This window comes from Biomphalaria glabrata, chromosome 10 (genome assembly GCF_947242115.1).
Source record: "Biomphalaria glabrata chromosome 10, xgBioGlab47.1, whole genome shotgun sequence".
NCBI classification, from domain to species: domain Eukaryota; kingdom Metazoa; phylum Mollusca; class Gastropoda; family Planorbidae; genus Biomphalaria; species Biomphalaria glabrata.
This window is the reverse complement of record NC_074720.1, coordinates 18,594,520-18,610,255: the sequence shown is the minus strand read 5'-3', so window position 1 is coordinate 18,610,255 and position 15,736 is coordinate 18,594,520. Positions and strand designations below refer to the sequence as shown.

At 36.4% G+C, this 15,736-nt stretch overlaps 1 protein-coding gene across 3 annotated transcripts in view; it reads right to left on the bottom strand.

Annotated features, from left to right (window-relative positions):
* The window catches only part of LOC106079856 (basic helix-loop-helix ARNT-like protein 1), a 157,019-nt gene extending 148,870 nt beyond the window's left edge, over positions 1-8,149 (bottom strand). For all 3 annotated transcript variants that reach the window (XM_056045011.1, XM_056045012.1, XM_056045010.1), the window contains exon 1: positions 7,800-8,149. The gene's annotated coding sequence lies outside the window, so the exon portion shown is untranslated. The remainder of the gene's footprint in view (positions 1-7,799) is intronic.
* Positions 8,150-15,736: the final 7,587 nt, after the last annotated feature.

Below are 15,736 nucleotides of genomic sequence, written 5' to 3'. Positions count from 1 at the left end.
TGAACTTGAATGCACAAACTTTGGTCCGGATCTAGATCTAGATCTATTGCAGCAAGATGCATTCACCTTACCTTGTAGCTTATCCCACAGTATTCATTTACCACTTTGGTCAACACGTGAGACTGTCATGTTTTATGCTCGAAGATAGAAAGTCGATTGATGTTGAGTCTTAGATAAAATGGGGGTAAACCCATAAACTACAGTTTTTTGTTTAACTACACTGTTTTATAACGTACGTGTGCTACGTAGGTCTAGCCGTTGAGGCTTGAAACTTTGTCATCAATACAGACAATGGGATCAGATTTATGTTGTTTGATTTAAAAAATTTTTTTTTTTTGCATGCACAAGTGGTTCGCTAAGACCTGTGATGACCAAACTAAGGCACGAGGGCAACATCCTGACCCTGGAACCTTCAGGCGCAGTGTACAATGAAGCAAAGTGTCGGTTTTATTGATAATGTTGATGCGCCCGTTGACGCCCGTGTGGGAAACAGGCACCACTGGCTGACTTTTGTTTTACAAATCTGACTTGAACTCACTCCGTCTGGTGGACACGTTATTCTCCCACATTCCATTCTCGGATCAAGTTGAAACAATTATTTACTGTCCTTAACAAAACATGAATCAATTTAAAATATTGATCCATTAATTTATTTTGTTTGGTATATAAAAGGGAAAATAAATCATACAGTATTAAGAGCTTTGCCTCTAAATATGCAGTTGTGTCCCTTATAAAAGCTTTGTTATTTTAAATGTATTTTTTAATTTTTCTTTTACCAAATCAAACTGAAATCGCTTTGAAAAGTAAACCTTAACTGTACCGCAATCAGAAAACAACAAACGTCTTGAGAGTCAGTGCAACACACATGAACTCTAACAGCTGATGTTCACATGATGACAGCACCACAATAGTTTCTGCCAGACCTTTTTGTACTGGATATTATATACTCGATAACAGGTTACTATCACAAGAAAGCTGGCAGTAATCCGTCGACTTTATCAGGGATGTGTGTGTCCATTAGTGGCCAATACAAAAACCGGTTCCCCCTCCCCCTCCCAAGTGTCGTAGAATATCGTGATGTTACTTAATCTAGCTCCAGCTGGAAGACACAACCGCAAGGTGAGGGCCGGATTAGTTTGAAACCCGGATACCGGGTCAAGACTATTCTAGACAGTTTTGATCTCGAGATTTTCAAGGTACATATGGAATAATAAATAAACTACATAATAATAAGGATAAATTAAAAGAACTCCAGATCCTGTTTGATATTTAATCTTCGCTAAGCCTACTTTTAGTTTTTGAGCAGAATAGTGAACAACTAAATCAGAAAACAAGAAAGAACAAATGAGAAGAATAAGATAATAAAAGGGCGGAAACTGTTTTCAGGTGTACTCACGCGTTACGTTGCAAATTAACACTGCATTTCAGTATAAGGTTGCGTATCAACACGAACAGCCCATTAAATCTTGTTTTACATAATGTTAATATGTCTATACGTAATATGCATACATAGTTGTAGGCTGCTTTCTAAGTCCTTCAGTAACTGTTTAAAATGACATTCATTCAACATATGTCAAGACTTTATATCTACTTCCTGAGTCCTCAACGAGAACGCAGGAGACAGTGACTCTTGTGCAGCATCTCTTACCCAAACCTTCCGGCCCTTCGAAGCATTTGGCGGCAATTATTTTTTTCTTTTATTCAAATCGGTCACTAGAGATGGCCTCGGTCACATCCCCAATAGTGTCCGCGGTTCTTGAATCTTCCATGAGGACCAGACTCCGAGTTCTATTAGATCTATTCGGCTACTGTTCTGGCCAAGACTTTAGAGGAACGTGACTCTCCTAGTCTGAAGACAACTTCGCTAAGGGAGAGATTGCTGTTCGGCCATGAATGCTGAAATTCGGATACCGCAAAAAAAAAAAAACCACAGCTTTCGTTTTCTGAAAACCAAAAATTGCCTTTTCGCCAATTTAAAGGTAAATATTTATACAGGTAATTGTGAAATGTAATTACCAATACGCTTTTATTTAATATTTTTTTTTACACCAAATCGTGACGTTCATAGAAGAGGCGCTAGAAATGAAGACGGGCGCTAAAAATGATCAGTTGTACAAATATTACATATGGAGTTCAAAAGAAATTTTCGAATGACACAATTCACACGTTTCCCATTTTGTTCACCACTAGATTCTAGATGTTTCTCTTCTACAAGGACAAAGAACATAACCAGAGATATTAATTGATGTCAAGTCAAGTTTCAAATGTCACGGCCCTCCCTCTCTTTCCCTTTATGCCACCAAGGAATTAAAGAAATATATTTCTAAATTAGAATCGCTTGTATTTCTAGATATCGGACTTTAGTTGATTCCAGCGTATCTCAGACGGTGGGAAGCTCATAAGGGGGTGGAGGTGCGATTGCTTTTTTTTTTTTTTTTTTATATTTTCAAGGACTAAAATATAATTTATTTTCATTTTAGCTATCAATTCAATGTCACATTTTGAAAAAAAAAATTAAATGACTTCGCTTCACCTTCTAAATACGAATTAGTCTCGCGAAAAGAATACTTTAGAATACTTTTCAATGAGTCTTCGCTAATACGATTATACAGTCTGTCTGTCTTTCTTACACCAGAAAGTCCACATTTTTAACTGCTGTACATTCGTTCTGTAGAAGTATTTTGCTACGCTTTTCTTACAAGGAGAAATTGTGCGTCGAAGAAGAGAACAAATTAATTTCTGAAGTTCCTAAAGCAGGAAAATGCTTTGCGGCGGGGCTCTGCCATGAACCCCGCTGAGAGTACTTACAACACCAGACCCCCCTATCTAGCAAAGAGCGGCGCAAACATGATCTTTTTTTTTTGGAGGGGTGTTGTAGGAGCGCGTCAGTAGTAATAGTTTGAGACATTTGATTTACACGCCAACACAATTGGGCTAATAAAATCAGAATCGATATCTATTGAACACTGAAGGAATATCTGATCAGTTACTGGACTTGAGTATGTTGGCGGTATCACTACAAGGATGATAGTGTCCTTGGGGGTGGCAGTATCACTCTGCACGAGACATCGCCATGACGCTGTGATATTGCACTTGACGTCTACAGTCAGCACTGACTGTGTTAACGCGTTCCCGAGACTTTATTTCCCGCTGCCTTCAACTAGTTGTACTGATGTGATATGTAGGTCTAGATCAGTGATTCCCAAAGTTGTCTATATAGACCCCTAGGGGTCTACGGAGACTTCCAAGGGGTCTACGAAAATGTTAACATATATTGGGGGTCTATGAGATGTCCACGGGGGTCTACGAAAATGAATTTCATTTAAGCAGGTAATTATTTCATACACGAATATATTATTTCTACCTTAGTTAATCCTTTAAATATTTATCCTGCTAATCAAACGAAAAATTGTTGTATTTAATTTCAATGCTGATTTAAATGGCTTCATTTTGTCTACATTTAACTGATTTTTAACAAAAAGATTATTTAAAATTTATTTAAAACTGGGATTCATTTCTTCCTTGTCAAACAAGCGATTGCCTAAGTGACTTTTATGATGATATGAAACTAATTACGCTGGAGGACCATTTGAGATGATGTCACCCTGATAAAAAGATAAAGTTTTGAAAAACTTTCGAACTCTCAAAGATAAAGTTCAGAACAGACACCACAAAATCTCTCTTCAACACCATAAGGAGAAGCTGTTTTTAAAGGAGCAATGCAGTTCAGAGGCAGATCATGGGTATGAGTTTTAACATTAAAAGCTTCTTATGCTTATGTCATAGTTTTGCAAATGACACATACAGAGGTCACAGATTCTGACAGGGTGTAGGGCTGTGTGCTGCAAACTGTCTAAGGGTCTCCGTGTTTGGGTTTAGCTGCAAGGCAGCAGAGGTTTTAATTCAATTTTCCTTCTGCTAGGTGGGTTGCAAGCGAAGGATAATGAGTCCATCCTGCCCAAAGCTTAGTCGTTTAGGCGCCAGTTACTCCCTTCGCCCCTACTCCTGTTAATGAAAACAGTTCCGCGGACCCAATATTTGAGCCAGACGTGAAAGATCAAGAAATACACGAGAAACTGCTCTTTGCGAAATACAATGATACTTAAGGCAAAATTATAAATTAATTCATATTTAACGTTTGAAGGACTACTTCATAGAACAACAAATTTCCTTATGAAACTAATATCCGTAGCCATGTTTGATGAACCTGCAAAATACACACACATTTCCAATGTGTTTAGTCGTTCCAGTATTACTTGTTTTTTAATTAGTTGAAATTAGAACTTTATCAATAAAAAAAATTGATCTTTAAATGTGGCTTTAAGTTACTTTTTCATTCTTCGACGCACTTCAGTTAGAAATAATTTTAAAAAAATGGAATTGGTGAATTTGCAAAAATGTAATATAAGTTAAGCAGGTGGTCTACCGTAAACCAGAAAAAAAATGGCAAGGGGTCTACGAGACAAATAAGTTTGGGAACCATTGGACTGTTCAAAATGTGTCGCATGTTGATGCACATGATAAATGTTGAGAATATACTGGATTAAACGGATCTGTGACATGCAATTTTTGTTTAGATGCTTTAAAAACTGTCTGTCGGGAGTCTTGCCACGGAATAAAGATGCTACAAAAGGATTCTATATATCAACTAGAAAGACCATACGAGGAAAGAAAAACAGGATCACAATGGCCATCGGATCCAAAAAGCAAGATAAGACTTTACGAACATATCACAAGATTCCTAGGGCTCGCAAAAACCTTTCTGTGGGGAGCATGTCTTTCCACCCAGAAAAATGTCAGTTGTTAAGAGTAACAAAAAAACTAAAACAAATGAATTCCACTTATCTTATTCATGGCAAACCAGTAACACAAACTAAAAACGCAAAATACCTAGGTGTTATAATAAATGAAAAACTGTCATGGAATCCACATATTGATGAAACTACAAAAAAATCAAACAAAGCATTAGGATTTATTAAAAGAAATTTCTATAAATCAAATAAGAACATAAAACTAAAATGTTATTTAACCTTGGTTAGGCCAATAATAGAATATGCATCCTCCGTTTGGGACCCCTCAACTCAAGAAAACATTAAGAAACTAGAACAGACACAAAATAGAGCATTGCGATTCATAACAAACGAATATTACACCTTTAGTAAAATCACTAAATTTAGAAAGCCTTCAGGACAGAAGGCTTAAAAGTAAAGTAGCAATCATACATAAAACACTGAACCATAATCTTCAAATACAAAAACACAATTTAATAAAATACTCTGAAAGACACAAAGATAAAGGCACATTCCTCGTCCCATATGCTAGGACAAATTTGTACAAATACTCCTTCTTCCCTAGTGCTATTAGAGCATGGAATGGGTTGCCTGAACTAGCCAGGAAAACCAGTGACTTGGCAGAATTTAAGTCATTGGTTAATATGCATGACTAAATGCATGAGGCGTAGGACGTAATCATCTTCTTTTTTGAAGTAACGTCTGTATTATATAAGATAAGATAAGATAAGTTCCAGGGTAATGAAGGAGAAGCAGACAAAATGAGAGATGGGAAGACAATATCAAGGAATGGACAGGTCTGTCAAAGAAACATGGTCAGCAGATCATGAGTGGTGCACCATCGGTCCAAAATACAAAGGGACAATGGTGGTGGTTTTGTCTACACACTTAGCCCCCCCCCTTTTTTTTTCTGCTTCTTGGAATTAATTGTTAATTGAACACAAAAGTTTACAATGTTTGAAAAGGAAGAAAGAAAAACTTATTAAGTGCTGGGGCTCAGTAAAAAAAAACTGTTGAAGGGACATAGAAAACAAAACAAAATTCTATTGCATATGTATGCAGTTAACAAGCAACAACAAAAAGCAACTTATCGAGAATGGGTAGTGAGAGAAATAACGTGTACAAAAGTTGTAACAGAGTAAAAGATTCCTTGTATTTATTAAGATTTTAGTAAATAGCATCTCGTTATACAGTGTAGCACGGTGAACATCCAAGCTATAGGATTCCCGGTAGTACCCACTGACATCCATACGTAATGTAACATTTTCTGTAACGTAGCTTGGACTTCAGACAATAACACAAATGACAAAATTAACATCAAGGTAATGGTACTTAAATAGTTCACTATGCTGTGCGGCCCACACCGTTATGGTTCATTCCTATTTAGGGGTAATTAGGTCGATAGTTCTGATCAAGGTTGGTGAATTCACCTCCAAGAAGGAGCGAACCTGTTTATGTGACGTAGATTTAGAATTGCTTTGTACAGATTGTCGACTTTAAACTAAGTCTTGTAGAATAGAATGCTATTAATTCTGATAAGCAATGTCTAGAATATTTTATTTAAAAAAAAAAGAAGATTACAAAGAGAGTCTTTGTTTTTGTTATCACACAAACTCTGATGTAGCTCCGATGGGTCGGCATTGTAAATAGACAGATTTTGCCATTTTTCATAACAAATATCAGAAGCTATGAACTAAAAGCTACCAACAACCACAATCCTACCGCCCTCTAAATATATATTGTATATGTGAATTGCCTGCGACCAATTACACATAATGTACAATGTCCTGCCAACCAAATCTAGTTTAAAAAAATATGTTAAGATATATACATACAATGTACATTCGATGGTTTTCTTTTAAACAAACAAAATTTCTGTTAACTTTTAGTAGATAATATAATGCACTAGAAATCACACAAAAAAAGTACTAAATATATTTTTATAACATTTTCGACAAGTGACAAAATAGTTTCAATGAATGATAAAAAAAAAAAAAATAATAGATAAATATTTCCCTTTAATAATATGAACCACCATACTTAAGTGTATTGTTTTTAAAGTAGTATATTTTTATGAGAAAAACAATACCGGCTAGCTCTCTATACATATTGAACAGCAAGCAAGAGGCAATATCTCATCAATCTATTACGCAATTTAAGGAGAATAAATACAACTTGAGACTTAGAAGATATTTTTTGGAAATCCGGATGGTTTAGGTAGGCTAGATGTTAGGCTGATAGGATACCTGATCGCTGCACACAGGTTGCGATGCTGCAGGTCAGTGGTGAGGCCTACTATAAAGATCCGTCTCGTTCGGGGTAGGTGGTTCAAGTCCTTCTCGGGGCTTATGTTTCGCCATATATTCTTGAATTGCTTCACCTTCTTCTCTCAGTAATCTTGGTACCTTATTACAGTTTTATTGTGTGTTACATGTTATGTTGACCCTCCTTGATCTATGTACTCACTGTAGCACCCATATCTCCCCCCCCCCGCCTCTTTTTTTGGTGCTTTAAGAATATTTACATACATTGATTATAAGATATTAAAAAAAAAAAAACCCACCGAGACAGTTCTTTTACAAAAAATAATCAGAAGTACAAGTGAAAACATGTTTTAGGTTACATTATGTATGAACAATGGTTAATGTAGAGTAGACCTAGTATAATTAATGTAACCTACCCAGGAGTCTATATTAATGTAGAGTAGACCTAGTATAATTAATGTAACCTACCCAGGAGTCTATATTAATGTAGAGTAGACCTAGTATAATTAATTTAACCTACCCAGGAGTCTATATTAGTACATGTATATAAATATACTTTCATTTATAATATAAATAGAAGAAACGGGGGGTTGTTCAACTTATTGCAATCTGTTCAGAGGTCTACCTAGTAACCTAGACTTATTGGAAAATGATCAATAAACTTAGTTCTCTAGATCTACCTATGATTTATACACTACACCTTTTCTAAAGTTAAAGTAGACCTAAGCATTTTGTCTGCACTTACCGTAGGTTCTAGACACTTGACACGGTGGCAAGTATTTTTTTTGTAACTCCACGTTATGTAACCACTTGACTCTCACCCTAGAATGCCAAGATCTATAGAGTTCTAGACTCTAGACGCTATGTAAGTCATAGAAAACTAGATCTAGATCTAAAGAATGATAGAAGTCTGGGTTTTTTATTTCTCTTCTCAGTGCTTTAGGTCTTCACTAAGAAGTTCAACTGTTCTGCATCATTAATAAGTTTCCAATCGGCATAGCAGAAGTCAAAACACACAACAATCAAAGACACTCTAGAATCTACCACACGGTGCGATCACTTCCGAACACACCTAGACGACAACAACACACACGGCGCCCGTTAGCAGAAGTGACATAGGGTTACAGCGCGCAGAGGTTACGTGACGTAAGTGGTCATGAACTTGACCTAGATATGACGAGTCTATTAATAGAGCCGAAGGTTTCAGAAAAGCCCTCACTGCACAGTCAGACATTCCTGCACAGTTATCAAGTAATCTACATGCGGGTCACATCCAAGTGTTGGTGTTACTTAATTGATCAATACGTCTGTGTGTGAGTGTGCTATGTGTGCGTGTGTGTTTTATAAATAGGAATAAATTCCTTTTACGAAAAGTATACGAAAAAAAAAAGTAACTGATGAATGAAATAATAAATGAAATAATATCAGCCAATATAAACAGGCTTTTTCATTTTTAATATAGCCTACATTAGTGATCCCCAAACATGACCCACGGGCCAAATCCGTACAGCGACGTGGTATCATTTGGCCCGCCGAGATATCGGCACAAAGTTGAGAAAATCCCCTCCCAAAAAAAAACAACACAAAAAAAAAAACAAGGTTACAAAGACAGTTTTTGTTGAAACACAAACTTAAAATGAACGCCGAAGTGGTCCACCCAGGCAGGTAAAAAGACAGGTTTCAATATTTTCAGAAAGAATATCATGATGAAATTCTATCAAAGGCAAATGACGGAGAAGAATGGAGAAAGAAGGTTGACAGATCCTGTGTGGTGTTAAAAAAGTCATCTCCCTTACTAAATAGCCGCCCGTGTTTGTTACTATTAATAGTAAATAGTTGTAAAAATGGCATATTTTTATGAAAAAAAAATGCTTGCATAGTTGATTTTAAAGATTAAATTTTTCGCTTTCAAAAAAGAAATAAAAAAGTAGCCGTTGAATCAGAACTTTGAACGGTCTAAAATATAATGATGTAGGATTTTCAAAATCTTTTCTAGTTTACGAGATCTAAACGGGACGGACAGACAGACAGACCACACAAAACTAATAGCGTCTTTTTCCCTTTCGGGGGCCGATAAAAAAGGTTGAAAAGAGTATCTTTACCTACGTTACGGCTCTCAGTTTTTCTCTGATGGATTGGTACCATTACATTTAACATTTGTGCGTTTAAGAAATGCTATTCTGAATGTAGAATCTACCTGGAAAAGTTGAACGGATCTTTACTTTTCTGTGGAACATGAGAATAAGCCAACATATTTGGTTTGTAAAGAAAGAGTGGCTGTTTAAAAAAAAAAGATTAACAGATAAACGGCATTATTAAACAAATACGAAGACATTCTTGATTGGAGCCGTGAATAAAAAGATTGTTAATTAAACTACGTCTAGAGATTGGAGGATCGATGGGAATATTTTACCAAATAGAGATATGAAAATGAGTCGGTGTTAAGGCTAGCTACAATGTTGCTCACATTTTAAGTAGAGATGAAGCCATTTTCCGACGCGTAAAAAAGATAACCTTCGAATATCCTATTAATTAATGTAAGATCTAGATCCAATGGTTTCTAATTAAATAGTTTCAGGTCAATTTCATTTCTTTTTCCTATCTTTCCGAAGTCGTTTATGAGTTAGAGAGAGAGAGAGTGAGACAGAGAGAGAGAGAGAGAGAGAGAGAGAGAGAGAGAGAGTGAGAGAGAGAGTGAGAGAGAGAGAGAGAGAGAGTGAGAGAGAGAGAGAGAGAGTGAGAGAGAGAGTAAGAGATGATACTGATGATGATGTTGACAGGTAGATAGATAGATAGATAGATAGATAGATAGATAGATAGATAGATAGATAGATAGATAGATAAGTTACCACTAACTCATTGATCAAGAGATCTCTTAAACTGCCGTACTGATCATCATGAAATAAATGTCCTATACAGGTTCCTTTCACCTCCTAGACGCTTGCTATGAGCCGGTTTTGACAGATTCATAGCCTGACCACCGATATTCGCAAATACAGCAAGCTTTCTGTCAAAACTTTCTATTTTATTTTCGGAATTTCCCCAAAAGGTCGCAGTCTATATATAAATCATTTTCAAAAATCACACAAATTCTATATTTGGTCTAAATAAAAAACAAAACCAACCCTAATAGCCTTTTAAAAAGATAGATCTAGAGCAGGGGTGGGCAAATTACGAAACGCGGGCCACATGCTTCTCGCTGGACACCTACAGAAATCAGGTGTGCCCACATATTACACATAAAAATGATACTATATTAAAATATATAATTTTAAATATCTACAGAAATTATTGAAACTTCTGATTCTTATCACTTATGATGAAGAGGCGAAAGAAACATTGTCACTACATGTCATTCTACAAAGTTTAAAGTAAAAGAAGATTATTCTTATTGGCTATATTTCGAAACATTCAGTCAAAGATACAAACTCAAGCCAGTATCTATTCAATGTTATGAAGAACTGTTGAAAGTGTTGGGTAGGCTTGGAACAACTGATGGAGCCCGTGCTTTCACTGAGAAAAACAAATTAAAGAACAATATCCCAACCATAAATTCTAAACGGGAAAGTATGTGCAAAGCTGCATAGAATATCAAACACATTTTTGACTGAACTATCGAAGTGATAAAACTCATCGGAGCTAGAGGTCTTAACCACTGGCAGTTCCGAGAAGTACTTGAAGATTTGGAAACAAAAAAAATCCGATGTTCGGTACCACAGTAGCATGGGCAAGGTATTGAGAGGAATTTGGTATCTCAAGGAACAAATTGCTATGTTCCTTGAAGGATATTGACTGCGACTTTGTAACTAATATTTCTCATGAAGAAAGTATTGCACACTTTCCCCTTGCCCCAGTCAAGCTAGTGAAAACAGGTTATGTCATTTTTCTTTGCTAAAAGTTGAAACTATTTCTAGTGAAATGTTTGAGAGTAACTAGACTTATTTGGAGTTCTTGATTGTGGAATTTGACGTCAAAAACTTTGAACCAGTTTTCAATACCCTCAGCTCACCATTTAGTTCAGAAGCAGGTTCAGCTCCAGATAACATAACTCCAAGCACATTATTACCTGAGAAAGATGTTCCAGTCAGTTCTTCGCTGTGTTAGAATCTTAAAAAACAAAACTTTATTGTTAAACTTTTATATTATTTGGAACTAAATGCATCTGTGAACAATTTTTTTTGCTTGTAAATAAACAAGTTTTAGAACAAGTCGATGCTGATGGACTGTAATTTGACAGCAGTCACAAGAATAACAACTAGTAAGCTAGTGCTACAGTTCAGGAACATTGTGCACGAAAGTATACAGTTAAATACTTCACATTAAGTACAGCTGTCATTTGTGGTGAAATCTTGTGATGTCAAAAGACCAAAACAATATTAAATCCTTGACCTAGTTTTTAACGTTCACTTTGTCTTGTTTTATAAGTCAGTAGGTCTCAGTAGGTCTCAGTGTAGTCTCACAGCGTTTTTTTCTCTCAGTATAAGATAATTTATAGAAACACGAGAAACACCAAGGAAAGTTGGGAAATGCGATAAAAACGCACACAAATGCTTTAGTGGCAGATTTTTTAAATGACTCTTTATTTAAGTTAGAACTAATGAACTAAACTAACTATTAACTTTATATTTGAATTAAAAAAGAAAAGAACGATAATATTTTTATAAAATGCGCAGCTTCTTAGAGTTTTATGTGAGTGTTTTTTTTTTACTGTTACATGTAGACAGTTTTACCAGCTGAACATCTTTATATTTCTTTGTCATTTTAGTCTAGCTGGATGAAGCTAACCAATTCTTTTATTTAAATAATGTATATTGCTATTTTATAATACGGTTCGTTGATTTAATGAAATATCTTATTAGTTGAAAATTGAAATTGTAGTATGTCTATAGCATAAAGACATTGGTCTATGGTGTGTTTTTAGTCTTAAGAAATCCTGTTGCTCATTTGTGGTGGTGGTGTTTTTTTCACTCATTTATATTTAATGTTTACATATCTTTCTAAATAAGAAATTTTTTCACTTTGCTTGACGCAGAACAAGTCGTTCTATAGTAATCTATATAATGCCTTGTAAAGTAGGAAATTGAGAACCATTTTGTAATATGGCTTGTCTTCGAGTCCGAAGCTTATTAAGGAATGCAGTATTTCTCGTGGCTGCGCAGCGCCATCTATGACATACATATTTTGCCACATCCAAGGCAAGCATAAGCATTATCCGCAGGTGGTCGATTTAGATTTTCTTTTCGCCGTCTGCGTTTGTCCTCGGCAGCGGATTTTCTTTTGGTCTCAAATGTGTATCCCGCGGCCTTCCTGAGTGACCTCCAGCTATCTCGTTCTGAGGCCGCATGCAACCAGGTGCTCTCTTCTATGTCAGCCAAGGAAAGTTGGCGCCTAAGCTGGTCTTTGAAGCGTTTCCGTGGGGCGCCTCTGTTACGTTGACCACCTTTTAGCTCACCAAAAAAAGACTGCATTTGACATACATTCGTCTCCCATACGGGATACGCGCCTATCCAGCGTAACTGTCGGAAGATAAGAAGTTCCTCTATACTCAATACTGTCAATACCGGCGTTCGCAAGGACATCGCTGTTAGTAGTGCGGCCTTACCACCTTATGTCCATGATGGAGCACCAAGCATCTTTGGTGGAAGTGCTTAAGAATTCTTTGTTGTTTTCTGTATAGTGTTCATGTCTCAGATCCATATTTAAGGGTTGAGAGAACCACCGCCTGGTAGACATTCATTTTTGTAGGCAGGCGGAGCGAGTTGTTTCGCCAAACTCTCGCCTGAAGGCGTCCAAAAGCGCTACTGGCCCTGGCCAGACGGTTATCAACTTCCCTTGAAAGTGAGGCGTCATTTGATACTATACTACCCAGATATGTGAAGTGGTCTACCACGTTAACGGGTTGTCCGTTTGTGGTGATCCTTGGGACTGAGTAGGTTTTATTGGGTGACTTCTGAATCATTTCGTACTTTGTCTAAAAAGGCCAGGCATCCTTTGGAATGCCTGCATTTCGCACTTTGCGGTAACATATATAATTAAATATTACAAAATTGTGTAGCTTATGCAAGTGATGGGGTACCGGCAATGGCTGGAAGCAGGAAAGGCTTCATTAGTTTATAAAAAAAAATCCAGAAATGTTCATAATTCACTGTGTGATTCACAGGCAACATCTTGTTAGACCAAAACATCATTCCTCTTTAAATCTCTTCATACAAACTGTGAATAAAATACCAACCATAGTAACAAAACAAAAAGAACGCCTCCTTCCACAGATTTGTGAAACAATTTGCTTAGCAGCATGTGAAGTTCTTATTCTATAGGTATAGGTTCTATGGCTTTCCAAAGAGCATTGTCTTTCACGTTTGTTGAGCTCTTTCAAATCAAATGATTAAACAAATAATAAAACATTCACGACAATGATTATACTTTTGTGTGTGTGTAATCTCTGTAAGTTATTTTAAGTAATTTCTTTCTAATAGTTTTAAAATAAAAATATCTGTTAACGACAGCGTGTAAATCAATCAATAAATGATATTTTATTTAAATTGGTCTTCTCAAGTTTCTTTATTAGTACCTGTCCGGGAGGGGGCGCTGGTGGAGTTTTTCCGAGAGCAAATGTACGAAAAGGAGGCGGTGGGTTTAAAAAAGGTTGAACATCACTGATGTAGACTATTTCAAACACAAAGCTAGGGGTCTATAGAGCCGTCATCCTCCCTACATTGATCTATGCCTCAGAAACATGGACAGTGTACAGTAAAAATGCAAAGAAACTGAACCACTTCCATATGACATGTCTGAGAAAAATGCTAAATGGCAAATGGCAAGACAAAATACCAGATACAGAAGTCCTTCGAAGAGCGTATCTGCAAAGCATCCACAAAATCCTGATGCAGTCCCAGCTGCGATGGGCAGGTCACGTCTACAGAATGGAAGAACACCGCATCCCTAAACGACTCTTGTATGGCCAACTAAGCGAAGGAAAGCGCTCGCAAGGTTTTCAAAGAAAGCGCTTCAGGAACACCCTCAAAGCTTCTCTGAAGGCGTTCAGCATAGACCCAGGCACCTGGGAGACAGTGGCACATGACAGAGCATCATGGCGTCGCGCTGTGAATACTGGCGCACAGGTTGCTGAGGAAAAAAGAACAACGCTGGCAGAAGAAAAACGCCAGAAAAGAACAGCAAGGCAAACGACATTAGCTCCAGCTGGAATAACCTGCCCAGTGTGCGGCCGAACATTCCGGGCTCTCATAGGTCTCACCAGCCACATGAGGAGGCACAAAACCCCAGTGCAAAGCCCTCAGCCCCCTGGATGACAAAGTGGTCATCATCGAACCACGATGGACGAACTATATATATAGACTATTTCAAATATATTTATGAAGGTTGAACACCACCGAGGTAGACTATTTCAAATATATTTATGAAGGTTGAACACCACTGATGTAGACTATTTCAAATATATTAATGAAGTTTGAACACCACTGATGTAAACTATTTTAATATATTTATGAAGGTTGAAGACCACTGATGTAGACTATTTTAAATATATTTATGAAGGTTGAACACCACTGATGTTGACTATTTTAAATATATTTATGAAGGTTGAACACCACTGATGTTGACTATTTTAAATATATTTATGAAGGTTGAACACCACTGATGTTGACTATTTTAAATATATTTATGAAGGTTGAACACCACTGATGTTGACTATTTTAAATATATTTATGAAGGTTGAACACCACTGATGTTGACTATTTTAAATATATTTATGAAGGTTGAACACCACTGATGTTGACTATTTTAAATATATTTATGAAGATTGAACACTACTGATGTAAACTATTTTAATATATTTATGAAGGTTGAACACTACTGATGTTGACTATTTTAAATATATTTATGAAGATTGAACACTACTGATGTTGACTATTTTAAATATATTTATGAAGATTGAACACTACTGATGTTGACTATTTTAAATATATTTATGAAGATTGAACACTACTGATGTTGACTATTTTAAATATATTTATGAAGATTGAACACCACTGATGTTGACTATTAGGCATTTCTGGATGCATATAAAAATGGATGTACATGTTTTCCTAAACGCCACCTTGTATAGAATGAAAATAATAATAAATTATGATTTAACTGGTAAACTTTTACCATTTCTGTAACTAGCTCACGTTCTCAAATATTGTTTGTATGACGATACCGATTTTTTAAAAGGAAATACTGAATATAATAAAGCTTTTAAAAAATTGACTGTCAAGTAAAAGAATGAATGATACAATAACACGTCTTTTTTTAACCAACCCTAAAGGTCATAGACAAAAATAGCAACATGGGCTTCGATCGTTTCCTTTTTCTACCACGTCATTGAAAGCATTATATAAGCCCACCCATCCCATCGTAATTGTTGGAAGACTAACTAGATAATGTCTAGTATGTGTATCTGTATCTAGTTACAAAAAGTGCTCTTCCATTCGGAAGATTGAAAATAGAAATGACATAACAGAGTCAAGGTATGGATTGTGTAGTTTATAAGGACAGAGGTCGACCTCATGGAAAGAGACGATTGTTGAGCGGACGTCATAAGAGCCCACGTCAATATCAAAGGCGTCAACTAAAGGTGGGTGCCACCAGGTACTGTAGTTAATATACAAGGGTCGTCAACTG